The following is a 19,765-nucleotide window of genomic DNA, read 5'->3' as shown; positions in this document are numbered from 1 at the left end:
TCACCTGGGATTAATACCAGGAGATATTTTTAACTCCAGCCAGATACTCAACAAGCACTTCTGTGTTTATTGGAGTTGCAGTGTTGAAGTTTTGGTTTCAGGACTCTTTCACAGTCTTGAAAACTGAAGGCTCCAACTAGGTTTATTTAATATTTATTTTCCACCACAGCACTATTCAGCTCTGGCTTATGGTGGTACTGAGGACTGAACCTGGGACCCCAGAGCCTGGGGCATGAAAGTTGTTCACAGAACCATTCTGCTGTCTCCCTGGCCCCCAAATAGCTTTGTTATCAATATTTTACTTTATTAGAAATCAAAACTGAGAGGGCCAGGAGGAGTCTCACCTGGTAGCATACACACATCACCTTGGGAAGGGGCCTCCTAGGTTCAAGCCCCCACCCCACCACATGGGACGACCTGCTTCAGGAAATAAAGTGTTGAAGAGGTGCTACTATTTGTCTCCTATCTCTATCTCTCAGCCCTTGGTGTGTGTGTGTGTGTGTGTGTGTGTGTGTGTGTGTGTGTGTGTGTGTGTGAGAAAGAGAGAGAGATACCACTGGAAATGGAACTGTGTAAGCACCAGGCCCCAGTGATAATCCTGTGGCAAAAAAGGAAGAATTCTTCAGGAAATTGGAATTGTAACATATGCATTCCTTCCATGGAAGTAGCTAGTTTTAGTAGAGTGACATTGACATTTTTACAATCAGTCTCCACCTCCTCACCCCCCACTGCCCCCTTGCTCAGGCTTAAGAGAAAGAAAACATCATATGCCATGCTGGGAATCAAAGTCAGGACCTGTTTGAGTCCACTGCACCCTGGTTGCTCAGTTCTCTTTAATGGTTCCCTAAGAAGGCAGATGGAATTACCTTCTGCATCAACTGGCTTAGGCTATATAGTGTTGTTTCATATACTGACTGTGTGGAAAATACTGGTTTACTTGCTTATAGAACCCTTGCAAATGTTGCCCCATCATATATATATATCAACAATGGAATGCTAATATTACTATCCTCACTAAAAAAAAAGGGGGGGCTGCAAATATATAAATCTGAGAGTTTCGACAAGTATTCCTACGTCCCCGTTTTCATTCTGATGTTGACAACTCTGTTACTTGTTTTCCTCAAAATGCATACTTTCTTCGTATTCAAGACAATTCTTCGCAGGAGGTAACTCTTGACAACCAGAGCTTGGCACCCAAGTACTCAAGGTGTTCTGAGAATGCATTAGCTCATTCTGCTTGCAACTCAATCATCTGTATTTGTGTAGGAGGACTGTCTGCAACCTTCCCATTCCATCGCACATGTTAAAGGTATGTTGGGGCCAGATTTATCTAAATGTTTTTGAGGTTTTCACAAGTACATTTATTACAGTGCTGGTGTTTTCACAAGAATGTTTTAAAATGAAACTGGCTCCCCCAGCCCACCCCATTGTTGCTGCAAAAGGAAGGTGGTGAAGAATGACTCTGATAGGTTGCTGTTACAGCCTTGATTTATACCGAGAGACAGGAAATTTTAAACTTTTTGTTTTTTTATTCACAGAAAAAGATAGGAGAGAAAGAACCACACATCACTCTGGCACATGTGCTGCCAGGATCGAACTCGAGACATCATGGTTGAAAGTCCAAAGCTTTATCCACTGCACCACCACCCAGACCACGAGACAGAAAATATTTATTGAAATAGAGACTATCAGAAATCGAGGAAAGGGGGAGATAGAGACACTGTAGACCTGCTTTACAACTCACACAGCTTTCCTCCTGCAGGTGGAGACCAGGGGCTCGAATCCAGGTCCTTGCACATTGTATGTAACCTGTGCTCAACCAGGTGCGCCACTGCCAAGCCGAGACAGGAAGTTTTACCCACTTTCTTTTTTAACCGTTAATGAAAATGTCAGGTTAAACTATGTATCTTTAGTTACTCAACACTTTTACTATTTACATTTCAGGACAAACTGTCTTTGTTCCCAGACGTTGGCATGAGACAGTCTCCGACAAGCTAATACTGACGACAAATACAAGGCAAGTAGCAGGCCCAAGCTTGTCCACGGCTTCCACCAGCTGAGGCAGGAGCACCCTTGTACAGATGGACTATTAACACTGACTTCATGTCTGCACATAGTCCTTTCATACAAATAACTAAAGTCAAAAAGCGGGACTACAGTGACAGTTTGTCATGACACTCATCGCTGCTACCTGTCTGGCTTTTGTAGTTTCTCAGCTAGTGTGTTTCTCCTATCAGTTTCATATAATGAATGACAAAGCCTTGAGTAGCTTTCACTTAGGCTGTTTGCAGTTGATTCCTGTGAGTCACAGAATTCTGTGGCATATTAACCTTTTTTTTTCTTTCTTTTCTAAAGCACTTTTACACCAGGTAGTATAGCTGCGACTTAAATGGGTAGTCTTGTGATCTTTCATAGGACAAGACCCATTCTGAAATAAGATAAAAATTGGGGACTTGGAGACTGACAGACTGCTCACCTGGGAAGGTACCTGCTTTGCCATGCTATCACCTACAGCACTGGGGGACACTTCCTTGTGGTGGTGGCCTTCTCTCTGTCTCCCTTTACATGTGAAGTCAGTCCAAGTGCTCAAGTCCCAGCAACAACAACAAAATGATAAGAGGAAAAGCGTGAATTGGATATTTTCTATATACTGAACCCTGGCACCACTTGGAAGTACCCATGTGCAGTGGTGTCTCTTCTACCTGTCTCTATCTGAATTTAAAGGGGAAAAGACAGGCAGCTCTAGAGAAGAAAAGAGCTGTTGTGTCCTTGGGTTGAGAAAGTAGCTGAGTGGTAGAATGAATGAAGACCTGGGTTTGATCCCCAGTACCCCCAAAATTAGGAAGAGAAATACATGGAAAGAAAGAGAAGAGGCGGCCAGGGGGAGGAGAGAAGGAAGGAGGCAAAGTCCTCCAGCATAAGAGAATGCCACAACATCAATAACAACAACAATAAAACGAGGGCAACAAAAGGGAATAAATATTAAAAAAGAAAGAAATCAGTAAAGCCAGCATTTACTGAATGCTGTTCAGGCACGGAGAAATTCAAAATCAATCCACATCCTTAAGGAATGTGCTTAGTGAAAAACAAGCCCCAAAAGGAACTATTTAAAATATTTAACATCCCTGTTGAAAGAAAAATAGTGGCCCGTGTACAGCAGTCGAGCAACAGACCTGAGGGCATGAGGGGCTGAGTCTGATTCCCAGCACAGCATGCTCCACCGTGAGGCTATGTCTCATTCTTCTACTAATCTGAGAAAATAAAAGGTCCAGGAGATAGTGTAGTGAGTGGAATGTTCAGCTTGGGAGCACGACATCTCCTGACATGGTATGTGCTGGAGTAAAGCTATGGTCCGTCCTCTCTCCATCTTGTATGAATATATAAAGAAAACCTTTCCTAAAATAGTAAGGTAACTTAGCCTGTTGGAGCCACAACTTGTATGCCTGAGGCCCTGAAGGTCACAGGTTCAGTCCTCTGCTCCACCTAATGCCAGAGCTGAGCAGTGCTTTGACTCTCTCCCACCATGTGTTATAAGTATATAAATCTTAAAAAAACAAAACAAGAATTCTCAGAAGGCTAGAAATGGACCTACCCTTTGACCCTGCAATTCATCTCCTGGGGATATATCCTAAGGAACCAAACACACCTATGTTCATAGCAGCACAATTGGTAATAGTCAAAACCTGGAAGCAACCAAGGTGAGTGGCTCAGAAAGTTGTGGTCTTTCTAAACAATGCAATATTACTCAGCTATTAAGAATGATGAAGTCACCTTCTTCAACTCATCTTGAAGGAATCATGTTAAGTGGGATAAGCCAGAAAGAGGATGAATGAGATGATCTGACTCATAGAAGTTGAGAAATAAGAACAGAAGGGGAAACAAAGTAGAACTTGGACTGGGTTTGGGGTATTGCACCAAAGTAAAGGACTCTGATGGGCAGGGTGCTTTCATGTCCTGGTGCTTGATGGTGAAGGAGGACCTAGGCTGGGGTGTTTTGCAGAAAACTATTTACTGTTGACTGTAAACCATTAGTCCTCCCAAATAAAAACAAAAAGGCACAGGCTCTGGAGAGGCTCAGTGGATCAAGTGTTGGGACTCTCAACTGTGAAGTGGTCAGGTCCTAGGTTTGATCACTAGCATCACTTGTGCCAGTGACCCTCTGGTTCTTTCTCTCTCACTCTATTAATAAAGGAATCTTAAAACTATACACATACTTCATTATTATTATTATTTTACAGAAAAACAGCCTCATCTGCAAGATGCTTTTTGTTTTTAAGAAAAAAAAACCTGGTCTAGAGCTCTTTTTTTGTTTTTGCCTTCAAGGTTATTTATCACTGGGACTAGGTGCCTGTACTACAAATCCACTGCTCCTGGAGGCCACTCCCCCCCACCATCTTTGTTGTCCCTCTTGTCCTTGTTATTGTTGTCATTGCTGTTGTTGGGTAGGACAGAGAGAAATGGAGACAGGAGGGGAAGACAGAGAGGGGAAAAGAAAGACACCTGCAGACGTGCTTCGCTGCCTATGAAATGTCCCCCTGCAGGTGGGGAGCAAGGGGCTTGAACTGGGATCCTTGCTCCAGTCCTTGCGCTTCATACTACGTGTGATTAACCCGCTGCACTACTGCCCGGCCCCTTGATCTGGACTTCTTAAACCATTAGGACACTATATTTCAAAAGGGTTTCCCACCAGTATTTTGGGAAGGAAAAGAAAAGCAAATTCTGTTAAGGGAAAAATCTAAGGATGACATGGAGATACATATTATCAGAGAAGGAATTCCTTGATGCTGGAATCAGTTTTGTCACCTAAGTAGCTGTAGTATAATTCTGGGGCTCTACTTGCAGTGTGGCTTCTGGTACACCAGCATTAGAAACCAAATAAGAAACCTGAAAAAGATAGCCTACCTGGGCGGGCTTCCACTTTGTCATGTACTCAGGCCCTAGTGCAGTAGGAGAGCTTTGGTGCTGTATAGTGTCTTTCCCTCTCCCTGTTTCACTGTGAGCCCTGGTGAAAACAAAAGGAAGAAATGCAGGGAGAAAGGCAGGCAAATAGGCAGGCAGGGCATGCATTACCATGCACAAGGACCCAGTTTCAAGCCCCAGGTCCCCACGTGTAGAGGGATGTTTTAGGAGCAGTTCAACAGTGCTACAGGGCTCCTTCTTTATATTCCCGTCCCCTCTCAATCTCTGTCATATAATAACAATAAAGAATAATAAAAAATGGGAAAAACAGGAAAAATGGCTGCTAGGAGTAGTGGATTCATTGTATAGGCATAGAGCCCCAGCAATACCCCTGGGTGGGAAAAAATACATTAAATAAATAAAGGGAAAATTGACAAGATACAGATTTAGCCACCCAGGAGGTGGCACAGTGGTTGAAGTGTTTAACTCAAGCATATGGCCCTGGTTCCATCTCTGGCATTTAATGTACCAGAGTGATGCTATGCTACACACACACACACACACACACACACACACACACGTGTAAGGGCTCTGACTTAGCAAAATTTTTTCCAAAAAACCGAAAACTTGCAAGACTGAAATTCAGGGCTGTTTTCATTAATGTCAGATGTGTTTCTATTTCTTACAAAACTGCTATCTCCATTGTGGTTTAATGAAAGCCTACATTCCTAAAATTGCTTTTGAAGTCCAAATTTGGACCAGGTTTTCCAACACACTCTTGTCCAATCTTTAGTAATCATTTGCTCACTAGATCTCAGCCAAGAAGAGTCAGTGAAGCAAGTCATAAAGATGCTGGTAAATGCCCTGTGTGGGCAAGAAACGCAACTTATACTTTCTTTATGTTCAGTAGGAAATGAAAATGATCAGCACCTGTATTAATATATCTGCAATTAAAAACATCATTTTGTAGCTACAATCACTACACTATCCAGTGGAAGCGAAATTTAAATCACACAAAAAGAAAACCTCAAACCCCCCCCCCCCATTCCTGAGCTCTAGAGAACTAGTAGTCATTACTATGCTGGGCTGCATAGGTACAAAACACTCTTCTTACAGAATGTTCTAGCACAAAGTCCTAACCCAGAGCACTGACCAGGATACAATAAGCCACCCAAGATAAACCTCTCTCTTTAGAACTGGCCGCTCGCTTCACTTGGTTCCAGTTGGTACTCCTCAAGGAGCGCACGGGTGACTGAGCAAGCACTCCTCCGTACAGCCATGGTTCAGTCAGCTGGAGTCTAGAGGACAATAGCTCACAGGAGGCAGATGAAGGAATTTGAGCCCAGCCCTAAGGGCAAGGAGTAGCATCCCACAAGGACCCACCCTACAGAGAGGCAGAGCACTGTCACTGTTTGGACCAACAGGAACCAATAAGGTGCAGCTTAAGCGGAGTGGGTGTGGATGCAGACAGTCCTTTTAAGGTTAGACCACTGAGGGAACACTCGCTGGGGGTGTGTGTGTGTGTGTGTGTGTGTCAGGAAAGACCTCTGAAGGGCTACCTTCATGCGAATGTGGAACGCTCGCTGTGTGTATGTGTGTGTGGGGGGGTGTCGTCAGGAGAAGGCCTGCATCAATCTCTCTCAGGTTCCCAGGGCACGGAGTCACAATAGTTGTCCTTGCTACTGAGCAAGAGCTTGCTGCCCCGCACAATACAACGACACAGGCTTGTGAGAAAAAGCTTTATTACTAAAAACAGGTCAACAAGCAAAGAGACCAGGTTCAAATCTGCCTCCCCAGTCTTGTTGCTGTGGGGTTCTTCTGGGGTTAGGAAGGAATACTTTGGAGAACTGCTGAGTTTTTCATCAGCTCAAACCAGGAACCCGGGGCTCGGTGCCAGATCTTCCCTGTTGCAGAATCCCTGCTCCAAGACAGACTCTAGCACGTAATTCCTAATCTTCTGGCTTCCTGGTTTCCCTGTCACACGAAGGCCAGTTTGGGGTACAGGTTCTCCTTTAAACCCTGTAAGATAACTTCCGTTAGCAATGGCAGCTGGTGAAATAAAACCAAACACTGGCAAAGTTCCCCACCCAATGCTGTTTTGTTTGGCTTCAAATTCTTTAAAAAATATATTGTATTTATTTTCATTTTATTGGATAAAGACAAAAGAGAAACTGAGGAAAGGGGATAGATGCCTGCAGCCCTACTTTACTGTTAGTGGAGCTCCCCTCCTGTAGGCGGGGACCAGGGACTAGAACCTGGGTCCTTGCACACTGCAATGTGTGTGCTCAACCAGGGGCGCTACTGCCCAGGCCCTCAAATTTCTCCTTTACATTCCTCAATCTTAAAAGAACTGGGACCAGTAACACTTTACCCGACAAAGGATACAAATGAGACTTTGAAGATGGAACTGTTAAGCATTTAACTATTAAATACCCACAAGTCTCAGGTTGGGACAAGTCGGGGTCACTGTGGGGCACCATCTGAGCTGAGGTAGTGCCGGATGAGCAAATGGGTGGAGCACACAAAGGTGACCTTGCAGAGTAGCCAGATGCTTAGCGCTCTGGTGATGAATAACATTAGCGACTGTAAACTGTGGCTGAGGGTGAAATGTACCAAAATCTATCTTGGGGAATATATCCTGTGACAAATCCTGTAAATCAACATTTCCTCAATAACGTAACCTTGGAATTGGAAGAAAAAAAACAACAACTATAAAGTGGATCACAGAAAGTCCCCCAACACCAGCAAGGAGACAGCTAAACAGCTCACAATGTCTTTCCAGGGTCAGAGTTTTTGTCATTTCTAGAACCTTCTTTTCAGGGTATCTAAATCTTTGACTAAATGACCAGAAATGTTACAAAAGATGGCATTTCCCCTCAGACTGTGGCAGAGGGACCCTCCTCTATTCTAATGGACCCAAGGCCTGCTGACTCTGAGGACCACCTCCACCAAGCAGTCAAGGGGGTTGCTAACCCTCAGTAGCAAACACAGGCCCTTCCCAAGACTCCTGTGTGGTTATGGATCTGTGGACCTGCATCCCCAATGGCCTGCAAAAGTCCTCTATATCCTGCGAGGCCATTTCCCGAGGAAGCCTATCCAGACTACGTTTGCTTCAAATCCCCGGCGCTACCTCCTTAACCAGCATGCAGATGCAGTCTGGCATGTCTGGATGTGGGAAGACAGTGGGGAGGACTCAGCTTTGAAGGGGACTCTGGTGGAGGGTTTTAGGGACACAAGATTGTAAGCCTCCGGCAGAACTGCTACAGTAGTACAGGTACCTTGCCAGGCTAAGAATAGAAATGAAGAGTTTTCCACCCAGAGGAAAAAGAGCCCCCTTGAGGGATGTGGCAGTAGCAGGTCCCCAAAGCCAACCCAGAGTAGGATGTACTAATGTCAAGTATCTGGGCAGCTACAGCAGGGCGCCACTGTGCCCAAGGGTCTGTGTCCATCCAGCACATTCTCAAGCAAAAAGGGAATGATAGGAGTGAGTAAATCGGTGCACAAAGTTCTTATATCATGGTGGAAAACACGGGCCTGGGACACTGGAGCAGGGAAAACTCAAGTGTCCAGTGTGTTCACCTACTCACTCTCCAGATCTCTGGTCAGAGATACTGCTTCACTACTGACTGTAACACTGAATTCCAGGGCACAGTTGCATAACATGCTTGAGAACTGTTAAACCGGGTCAAGCCCATACAGGTGGCCTATGACAGGGCAGCATCCAAGGGCAGGCCAAGCACCTGACCCCACTATCTCAGGGCCTTCTGCTGCTGGGTCAGGAGGGTTATCTGTGACCAGCCGTCCTCAACCTGAGGTCTTTGGCCCTATCCTGACGGGTATGCTGACAGGTTGTAAAAGAATACCTCGACATTTTCCCAGTCAGGGGGGAGGGGACACCTGCTGAGACTGGCGTCTCTCCTGGCCACTTACAGCGAGTGCATACCCAGTACTCAGGCTGGCCTTTCTGTGCAGCCGCACAATGGTAGGTCAAAGCAGTGACTGTGGGATGATCAGGAAAAGAGCTGACATGGATCACACACACACACACACACACACACAAAAATTCAGTTTGAGAAGTAAGAAAGTGTTCCAAAACAGATGGAAAGATACATCATTAAAACCAGATGCAGGGAGTCGGGCTGTAGCGCAGCGGGTTAAGCGCAGGTGGCGCAAAGCACAAGGACCGGCATAAGGATCCCGGTTCGAACCCCGGCTCCCCACCTGCAGGGGAGTCGCTTCACAGGCGGTGAAGCAGGTCTGCAGGTGTCTATCTTTCTCTCCTCCTCTCTGTCTTCCCCTCCTCTCTCCATTTCTCTCTGTCCTATCCAGCAATGACAACAACAATAATAACTACAACAATAAAACAACAAGGGCAACAAAAGGGAATAAATAAAATAAATATTTAAAAAAAAAAAAAAAAAACCAGATGCAAACTCTGCACATCTTCAAGAGGTCTGCAGGAATACTACGGATACAAGTTCTCAGTTGGCTGCTACAGTCATCCTGTCTCAGGCAGTCTCGCCCCTCATCCTCGTTCTCCGTGGAGGTAGCATCTAGTGAGGGTGTGAGGATTGGGCAAGACTCCAGACCTGTAACAGTCCCCCCACCCTGCTTTCCCCCAAAAATAATGCACCCAGAGGGGTAAACAGCAGAATGCTTATAGGGGGAGGAGACTATCATGCTGTTCAAGTTCAATCCCCCCAACCACAACTAGCTAGAGCTAAGCAGTGGTCTGGTAAGTAAAACTAAAAAATAACAGACTGGGGCCGGGTGGTGGCGCACCTGGTTGAGCGCACACTTTACAATGCGCAAGGACCCGGGTTCAAGCCCCCAGTCCCCACCTGCAGGGGGAAAGCTTCACAAGTGGTGAAGTAGGACTGCAGGTGTCTATCTCTCCCTTCCCTCTTGAACTCTGGCTATCTCTATCCAATACATAAATAAAGATAATAATAAAAATAATAGATCCATGGTGGAACACCTTTGAACTCCAGGTGGAATAAATAACAAGGATGCCATAGAAGTGAAATGTCACACTTAAGTTAAAGCTGATTCTTTGGGAACCTGAAAGAACCAGACTAAGAGGGCACAGTAATAGTCCTAAAGCCGAGTCTCCCACACAGCATTCCCTCAGGAGTGGCTGGCGTAAGAGTAAGGGGAACTGGGAAGGCCTTATCCCACATTAAGCTGGTTTCTGGCAAATCTTGGCAATTGTCTTCTCCAGGATCTGACTTGCCTTTCCAGGCTTCCCAGTCGACTCACCTGAAATACACGTGATTTCACACGCATTGCTAGAGTTACAGATATTTCCTGTCTCATCCAGGCTATGAAAGATCCCTTCTGCCACTTTGCACTGAAAATGGCAGCAAGAATAAATTCCTTGAGCAGAGACTTGATCACTCCTGATGACTCCTCTGTCCAACCAGGGAAGGCTCGCCCCAGCCTGTAGAAGTGCCTACACACTCCAACAGTAACGCAAAGCTTCCTGGCCCTTAGCATGGTAGTAATTTCCTGCCAGTCACCCTCTGCCTCTCTTCCCTAGTTTGACCTGCCATTTTAACTGCTGGTGGGTCATTCCTTGGATTACTTTGGGCACAATTTCTGGAACAGCCTTTTGCACACCAGCCTGCAGCACCCTCACAGTGGGTCCCTGGATACAGATGGCTGATAATACCTTCTCTTGGTTGTTCAGGGAGAAGACATCTTGCGCTCATTATACAATCTACCTTCTTTAGTTGTCTGCAATGGCGGACTGGCCATGCCCAGACAGTCAGCAAGGAATCCCTGTCACTCGCTCTTTCCAACTCTGCTTAAGAGTGTAGGCTGAGAGCAGCCCACATCTAGTTTCAGGGTGAAGGCCTTTGATCCCAGCTTTCTGGTCCTGGCAGCATATTCTGATGCCTGATCAGCCTTATTATTTTCTTTAGCTATGAAGACTGTTGGCCTTTGGTGGCAGGACAGCAGAATCTAACAAATACAGCATTTCCTTCACATGCTTGATCTCCTTTTCTCTGTGCTAACAGGTTTCTCAGAGTCCCACGTACACACAGCAGAGACCAACCACTCCAGAGTGTACAGGACCAGTGACACAGCTCACTGGATAGTGTGAGCTGCTTTGCCATGTGAGAGTGACCCAGGTTGGAATCTGGCCCCACTGCACTGAAAAAAAGCCCCAGTGGCATGGTCTCCTTCACTCTGCCCCGCTAAAAGAAAAACGTCAAGTCAGGGGAGCTAACGAAAGGGTCACGCAGATAAACTCTCAGGCCTGGGTCAATCCCCTGTACCACCATAAGCCAGAGCTGAGCAAGCACTCTGGTAAAAAATAACTGAGCCGGGCGGTAGTACAGCAGGTTAAGCGCAGGTGATACAAAGCTCAAGGACCGGTGTAAGGATCCTGGTTCGAGCTCCCAGCTCCCCACCTGCAGGAGAGTCACTTCACAGGTGGTGAAGCAGGTCTGCAGGTATCTGTCTTTCTGTCTTCCCCTCCTCTCTTAATTTTTCTCTGTCCTATCCAACAATGACATCAATAATAAAACAAGGGCAACAAAAGGGAATATTTTAAAAAATAATAATTTAAAACAAGGGGCTGGCCTTTGGGATATAACTAAAATATGCCTACTAGCTATCTATAAAACGGGAACCCCCCCCCCACTCTTCATCTGCACTACTCCAGCCTTTAGGTTCATGAGTAGTCAACAACTTGTTTGGCTTTATATGTTAACTCTCTTTTCAGCCACCAGGTTCCAGATGCTACCATGATGCCAACCAGACTTCCCTGGACAGAAGACACCCCACCAATGTGTCCTGGAGCTCCGATTCCTCAGAACCCCACCCCACTAGGGAAAGAGAAAGGCAGGCTGGGAGTATGGATCGACCTGTCAACGCCCATGTTCAGCGAGGAAGCAATTACAGAAGCCAGACCTTCCACCCTCTGCATCCCACAATGATCTTGGGTCCATACTCCCAGAGGGTTAAAGAATAGGAAAGCTATCAGGGGAGGGGATGGGATGCAGAGTTCTGGTGGTAGGAATTGTGTGGAGTTGTACCCCTCTTATCCTATGGTTTTGTCAGTGTTTCCTTTTTATATTAAAAAAAAAAAAAAAAAAGGCTGGAGAGACAACATAAAGGTTCTACAAAAAATTTTCACGCCTGAGGTTCCAAGGTCCCAGGTTCAACACTGCCCCCCACGCCCCCACAGCACTGAAAGCCAGAGCTGAGCACTGCTCTGGTCTCTGTATCTCGCTCACTAAAATAAACTTTTTTTTAAGTTAGTATATATAGTTTCCCTTTTCTCTGCTCCCAGAAGGGCATGTTGGAAGGCAATCAGTACACCTTTTTGTGTGGACATCTCCAACAGAAGAGCCTCAAACCCCAAGTTTTTCGGGAGTGCAAGAAAGTGCTTCCATCTGGCCAGGCCAGGTCAGGACTTTCCAACCTGTGAGGTCTGTCCAGGTCTGTTAGCACAAACTTCTCTGTATTTGTACATAATCACAAATAGGTTCCTCCATCGAGTGGGAGCGCGGAAGCACACTTAAGAGCAGGCTCTGCAGGGGCCGGTTGGTGTCGCACCTGGTTAAGCGCACGTTACAGTGCACCAGGACCCGGGTTTGAGCCCACGGTCCCCACCTGCAGGGGAAAAGCTTTGCAAGTGGTAAAGCAGTGCTGCCAGTGTCTCTCTGTCACTGCCTTCCCTCTCAATTTCTGGCTGTCTCTATCCAATAAATAAATATAATACAAAAAAATTTAAAAAAGAGTAGGGGGGAGTCAGGCGGTAGCGCAGTGGGTTACGCGCACATGGTGCTAAGCACAAGGATCCCAGTTCAAGCCCCCAGCTCCCCACCTGCAGGGGAGTCGCTTCACAGGCGGTGAAGCAGGTCTGCAGGTGTCTATCTTTCTCTCCTCCTCTTTCTTCCCCTCTTCTCTCCATATATCTCTTCCTACCCAACAACAATGACATCAATAACAATAATAACTACAATAAAAACAAGAGCAACAAAAGAGAATAATATATATATATATATATATATATATATATATATATATATATATATATATATGTAGGTTCTGCCTTTCACTTCATATTTGGGTTGTCCAGAAACACCAAGTTTCCCAGAGATAGGCCAACACCCTATCCTCATTCTGTTAGGAGAAGCTGTACAGTGGGATCTCAGGTGCTGTGGTGGGGTTTCTCAAAAGCGTAAACCTGTCAGCCTCTTAGAACAGATCAGAGGCTACAGCTACTGTTGGGAGGAGGACTGGCCACAGCACAACTATATCCAGACGGCTCTGAGAAATGAAGACCATACTTTGGTGCTCATGGACAAAAAGGTCAAATGGCTTGCTTCTATCCATGAGGCCAAGTGGGGTGCTGACTGCCTGGCCTTGGGTGGCGGTTAGGGCCTCCCTTTGATCTGGTGGCAAGTTTCTTGGCTCTGAGGAACAAATCAAATTCCAGGCATTTCACTAGCTGTGTGATCTGTGCCTTCTTAGAGATCTTCTATCCAGAAGTCCAGATAGTATCTGAATCAAAAAACACTTGGATTTTGCTGACAACCAAAATGTCATCATCTACACACTAAGTAAAACTCCCTCAACTACTGGTCTAAACTGGGTGGGGCCTCATGTCACTGCTAAAGATTGATTTTTGTTTCTTTTTGGATAGGACAGAGAGAAATGGAGAGAGGAAGGGAAGACAGAAAGGAGAGAAAGACACCTGCAGCCCTGCTTCACCGCTTGTGAAGCGACTCCCCTGCAGGCGGTCGAGCCGGGGAGCCGGGGGCTCGAACCAGTATCCTTCCACCAGTCCTTGTGCTTTGCGCCACGTGCGCTTAACCCACTGTGCTACCGCCCGACTCCCTAAAGACTGTTTTTCATCCACAGGGAGAAACAATACAGTGCTGGTGCTTCTTCCTCCAGTGCCATGGCATCTCTCCTGTGGTGCCAGGGCTTGAACATGAGCTGCCCACCTCCCTTCCCCAGTAAGCTGGCTCACTGGTTCAGAAGGGGCATTTTCTTTTCCTTTTTAATCAGAGCACCACTTAGCTCTGGCTTCTGGTGGAGCAGGGGATTAATCCTGGGAAATTGGAGCTTCAGGAATAAGTCTCCTTACATAGCTATCAAGCTATCTCCCACCCAGAAGGGACAGTTTTCTTGTTTAAAACTCTTGTAGCAGAGTACAGTAGGAGTTTGCATTAGACACAAAGCCATCTCATTAGAAATCAAACTACTCTTGGGACTCCCAGCTCAAGCTATTTTAAAAAGGCATTTTCAAGACTGAACCATGGACAGAGAGACAGCATAAGTTACGCTAAAAGGCTTGGAAGGCCCACGTTTAATTCCAACATTACCACAAGCCAAAGTTGGATGGTGCTCTGGCAAAAATAAATAAATAAATAAAATAAAAACTGGAGCAGAGAAATTGCCGAGGGACCTGGCACTCTCCACACAAGGATTAGAGGGCCAGAGAGACAGGGTAGCAGTCATGCACTAGACATTCATGCCTGAGGCCTGGAGACCTCTGGCTTAATCCCTGTGCCACCAGAAGCCAGATAGAGCTGAGAAGAGTTCTGGTTCTCTCAGCCCCCTTCGGGGGCAAAGGGATCAATCACCACAGGCCCTCTGACCCAGTGAATTGCCACAAGGCCGTCTATCAAGCGGAAGATTCCGTGCGGACAGGGAGGCTGAATCTGCTGCAGTGCCAGAGAAGCAGTTACCAAAGGCTTTATACCTTAGAGGCTATTACTTTAAATTCAGAGCTTTTCATGAAACCTACATTATAATACAGTGATACTTCCACTTTTAAAAGATCCAGGGCTTTTACATTTGGTTGGAGTCTTAAGAAAGGGGCTGTCCAAGCTCACCTGTCCCAACCTATTTTCTTTGAAGATGAGCGTTCAAGGGTAACAATGCAGCCTGAAGAGCAGAGGCCTGGGCAGGAGGAACATCCATTCATCCATTCCCCAGCAGAGGTAACTCACGCATTGAATTTGGGGGACATAACAGTCCAACAAGCATTCAGCACACTCCATATGCCTAGGGAGCCTGTGGCATTAGAGAGGCTTGTAAGAACTCCCCCAAGACAGCTGCGATTACCGCAGGGTGGGGGTGGGGCACGGCAAGGGGACCCTGGCTAGAGTTTAAAGCCCAAGAGGTGGCTCAGGGGTCAGTAAGCTTAGGGGCCAGGAGAGAGCTCAAGCAGTACAGCACATGCTTCCCCACGTGAGCAACGAGCAGAAGGATTTATGACAGTGCTCCTGCTGTCTTTGAGGCTCCCTGGTTTGTCAACCCCTAGCGTGGCTGGCGGTACCACTGGAGCCCCACCGGGACTGGCCCCCAGGCAGCCTTGCACAGCAAGGGCCTGCTCTGTCATCAGACTCCCGACAAGCCCTGGGGAGCAGCTAACGTGGAGGTGGACAGGTTTTCTTTCCAACTAGGATGACTTCAGTAGGAGGGCATGCTATTCTTGCAAAGCGCAAACCCGAAATGGAGTGAAGAGGGGCTGGGACGCTCATTCTCGAGCCCTGCTGGAATCTGCCTGGGCAGCAGCTGCCCGGCATGAGGCAGAGCAGCTCCTGGCTGAACTGGGCGTCCCGGAGGGTATGGAAGCAGGAGAGCACTCTGAGCATGCCACTTGGCAGTGGTCCGTCTGGTATTGAGGGTACTGGGGCACAAGAGGACACAAGGCCATAGCTGGAGCCTCCTGAGAAGCATGGAGGCGGAAGGGAAGGGAATCAGTATTAAGTGGTCTATGACAAAAATCTTCCTCTGACACTAAATCCAACACAACTAATTTTTTCTGGGGGTATCTCCTTTGTACTATAACCCAACACTTTTTTCTTATTCCGATATAGAGGCAAAAAAAGACTGAACACATGGCCCATGGGTCAGGTCCTGAGTTCAATCCCTGCCACCACACCTACCAAAGTAATACTCTGGCTTTTTTCTCATAAGCACACACATTAGGGGCCAGGCGGTGGCGGTGCACTGGGTTAAGAGCTCATAGTAGCACGCGCGCGCACACACACACACGGCACTGATGGGACCTCATTCCATTCTTCCCTTGCAGCATTAATCTAATTGCAAGATGGTGTTGTAATTCAAAGGTCCATTTTCAGACCAGCACCAGGCATTATTACAAAAGTCAATTTTTGAGGCCAGACAGTGGCACACCTGGTTAAGCACACATTACAGTGTGCAAGGACCAGGGCTCAAGCCCCTGCTCCCAACATGCAGGGAGAAAACTTCATGAGTGGTGAAGCAGTGTGCTGCAAGTGTCTGTCACTTTCCCTATCTCCTCTCAATTTCTATCTCCATCCCACAATAAATTATTTTTTTAAAAGGATCAATTTTCTCTTTGTATGGGCTTATAACTGAACACAAGCCAGTTCTGAAAGGTTGACAGGTATTCAACTGACAGGTATGTTTTCCACAGAATAAGAACTCTTATCCCAAGGGCATATGTTGAGTCTGCAACAAACCACTAATGGATAAAGTGTGAATGTCAGGCACTGGTTGGTAGCCCTTAGTGTTGGGAGACCCAGTCCTAGATATGCACTTGGGAATTCCCTCTGACCTGAGAATGGGGCATGTTCTCTGAAGGGAAATACTTGCAAGGCACCAGAAACTTAAATCTCAACACCTCAGCAAGCTTTCTCCTGGAGACAGCCCAAGGGATCTGAGAGAGCAAAGTCTCTTGGTTTGGGACTCCCAGAACAGAATGCTTCAAGGCATAAATGCAAATGGCTTTGTTTTTGTGACCAAAATAATCTAACCCTCCTACAGCCAAAATCAATTAAGTAAACAAGAAAAACATGCAAATAGACAAGCAATTGACCAGTCTACAGAACCCAGAGCCCAGAATTTCGGAGGGTATTGCTGCAGTTGCTACCTGCTGCGCCATCTGGTTTCCAGGGACTCTAACCCTAGATGTCCCTGGAGTGGGAATCTAAGCCACAGTCCTAATCAGACAAAACAAACTTCAAGCACCTAGCATGGCTACTCACCCAGAACGCAACTTGCTCCCCAGTGCTATTCCTTTCCCCAAAAGAAAAGGGTACAGCCGAGGTTCCCAGGGCACCACGGTGAAAAACTGAGGATCCCAAAGTCAAACCTCTCCACAAAACTGGTGTAGGTGGCCACACAATGGGCATAGCCAATACTGTGGAACTGGTTTGAGAAGAGGCTTTATTTCGAGGTCAACCAACAGGGAAAAAAAAAAAAGCCTGGGTCAAATCTGCCCCCGATCTTGGGGCGAGCTCTTGTCTTTTCCCTCTTTTTTAATGGGACCAGGGTCTAAGTCAAATATGGGGAAAGCCTGACTTGTATATAGCTGGTGGGTTTTTGAATGCCAGCTGAACTCTGTAAGCACCAGGTTTATAGGCAGTAGGCCAACTCCAGAACAGACTCAGATGTTTAGAAATCTAGTCTTGGTTCCCAAGACGGGTGAATTTTAGTTCCCAGTGCCCAAGGTCACTTGAGGGCCAGTTTTCAGCTGATGTCCGCCTTTACATCCTGTAAAAACCACTTCATCTGTTAGCAACAGCAGTCAGAGGGGAAATGAAACAAAAGGCTGGCAATGTTCCCTGCCCAGATCCCATTTTGTATGGCTCCATTCTGACATATAAAATGGATCAGAACATGACACTGGAGGCTCAGTTATGGAAACTGAGCTCAGACTGCTGAGAAGACAAACAGATGGAAGAGGAGCTAAGAGCAAGAGTTGTGAACCCCAAGCCCACTTCTCAGTAAAGCAGTAATGAAGGGCATCAGGGCCCAAAAGAAAGAAAGGAAGGCAAGGATAATGCCCCAGTGAGGAAAAGGGATGAAATGAAAAGCAAGTTTAACGTTCAAAAGAGAAGTCCTAGTGGTCTGAGAGGTGGCACAGTGGATAATGCACTGGACTTTCAAGCATGAGGTCCTGAGTTTGGTCCCCAGCAGCACTTGTAAGAGTGATGTCTAGTTCTTTCTCCTATTCCTCTCATTAAAAAATAAATCTTTAAAAAAAAAAAAAAGAAGAAGAAGAAGAGAAAAAAGAAAAATCCTAAAGGAGGCAGTAGACACGTTGCTGGGCTAAAGCTTGAGGTCTCTGCTCAGGTCCGGTAGCCTTAATTGGTGGTGGAACCCATGCGTCTGGTTTGGTGACTCATTGGTTGGGCTACCAAAAACAAGAGAAAGCCAGTGGTGTGTCTGGCGACTGGATGACTAAGTGTAACAAATACAAGATATTCAGGTTCGAAGTTTTGAGTGAGAGTTGGCCAAGATGCTTGGCCTTAGGGCTGCGAGGGAGGGGAAGGGTGGCTACAACGTTGACAGTGTAGATTTCATCTGAAGGCTACATTGTGGCGTTGGTACAGCAAAGACCTCAAACGGAGCGGGGAGCCTAAGACCACAGAGCTGGTTTCCAAACTTCTCTTCCTTTCACCTGCAGGGAATGTGCTCCCGGAGAGGTTCTGAAGTGGTTAGAACCGGCCCCTTTGGGCCAGACGATGGCGCACACATTACAGTGCGCAAGGACCCGGGTTCAAACCCCTGGTCTCCACCTGCAGGGGGAAAGCTTCACGAGTGGTGAAGCAAGGCTGCAGGTGTCTCTCTGTCTCTTTCCTTCTCTCTCTCACCCTCTCAATTTCTCTACCTAATAATGAAAAATAAATCAATAAAAACATTTTTTAAAAGAACCTGGCCCCTAAGCCCAACGCGGGCACTTTGTGACGTCCCCCAGGCTGCGAGCTCCGGCCTGCCCACCTGCTCCAGCAGGACAACGCCCAGGCACCCGCCGCAGCCCTGCTCGACATGGAGGCGATGACGAGATGGCGGGAGGGGGGAGGGCGGGATCCTGCCAGGGCCAGGGCGGGCCTTGGGCGGCGGGAGGTGGCCGAGCGCTCCCAGGGAGGCAGGCACTGCGGCACTGCCCTCGCCGCCGACCAGGGCGCGGCCCGCCCCCGCGCCCCCCCCCCCCCCCGCACTGCAGCTGCCGGGGAGGGCTCCCCGCCACCCGGCCTGGGGGGGGGAGGAGGCCCGGGCGCCGGTGCACCGCGTACGGCTCCAGCACCCACCCCGCCCCAGAGCCGGTCCGGTGGGTTTGGTTGAGAGGCCGGCAGGCAGGCGGGGCTGCATCCGCCCCCCCCCCCCCCCCCAGCCCTCAGCGCGCGCTTCCTGCCACGTTGCGCAGGGGAGCGGGGCCAGACACTGCGGCGCGGGGTCCAGGGAGGCCCGGACCCGCCGCCGTCGCCTCCCCGCGCCTGGCCCCGCCCACCCGCACCGCTGCCCAATCAGGGCCCGCCGCCGCGGAGGAAGGGGCGGAGCGGACAGCGCCGCGCGGGAGCCACTTTCACTACCCGTGCCGACCCCGCCCGACCTGTCCCCACCCCACCCAGGGCGCCGCGCGGCACACTGGCCGCGGCTGCGCACTCCCTCCCTCCGCCAAGATTGACAGGCGCGGCCCGCCAGTCCCGAGGCGCCATTTGTGTTTTCACACACGGCGGGAGGCCAAGCGGCCTATCAGCGGCCCGAGCCGCGCCGGAAGCGACCCGCCCTCTGCGGGAGCAATGGCCGAGGCGGCAGATGAGCCCGTTCCGTTCCCTTCGCCCTACCCCTCCGGCTGCCGCAGGGCGGGCCGCGCAGCAGTCCAACCCCCTCCGACCACCGCGTCCCCTCCCAGCACCGCGAATGTTACTCGCCCGCTTTCCCCGCCAGAGAAGGCGGCCGTCCCCACGCCTACCGCAAAGGCCCCGTCACCCGTCAGCCGCCATCGTCCCCGGGCCCCGGCCCACCCTGCCGCTAGAGCTGCGTTCCCCTACCTAGCCGAGGCTCTCTGAGGAGACGCAGCCCCGGAGCACTGCCTCTTCTCCGGTCGGCCGAAGGCTTCCGCTGA

General features: G+C 48.3%; 1 long non-coding RNA gene across 1 annotated transcript; it reads right to left on the bottom strand.

Moving 5' to 3' along the window:
* Window positions 1-6,624: 6,624 nt before the first annotated feature.
* On the bottom strand, window positions 6,625-19,605 carry LOC132535304 (uncharacterized). Its single transcript, XR_009547095.1, has 2 exons — window positions 18,637-19,605; window positions 6,625-6,918 (listed from the first exon to the last, which is right to left on the bottom strand). It is a non-coding gene; the product is annotated as an uncharacterized LOC132535304 (long non-coding RNA).
* Between the last annotated feature and the right edge of the window lie 160 nt (window positions 19,606-19,765).

Source organism: Erinaceus europaeus, chromosome 21 (assembly GCF_950295315.1).
Source record: "Erinaceus europaeus chromosome 21, mEriEur2.1, whole genome shotgun sequence".
Taxonomy (NCBI): Eukaryota; Metazoa; Chordata; class Mammalia; order Eulipotyphla; family Erinaceidae; genus Erinaceus; species Erinaceus europaeus.
Note: the sequence above shows the minus strand (reverse complement) of the source record. Positions and strands in the feature narration are given on the sequence as shown.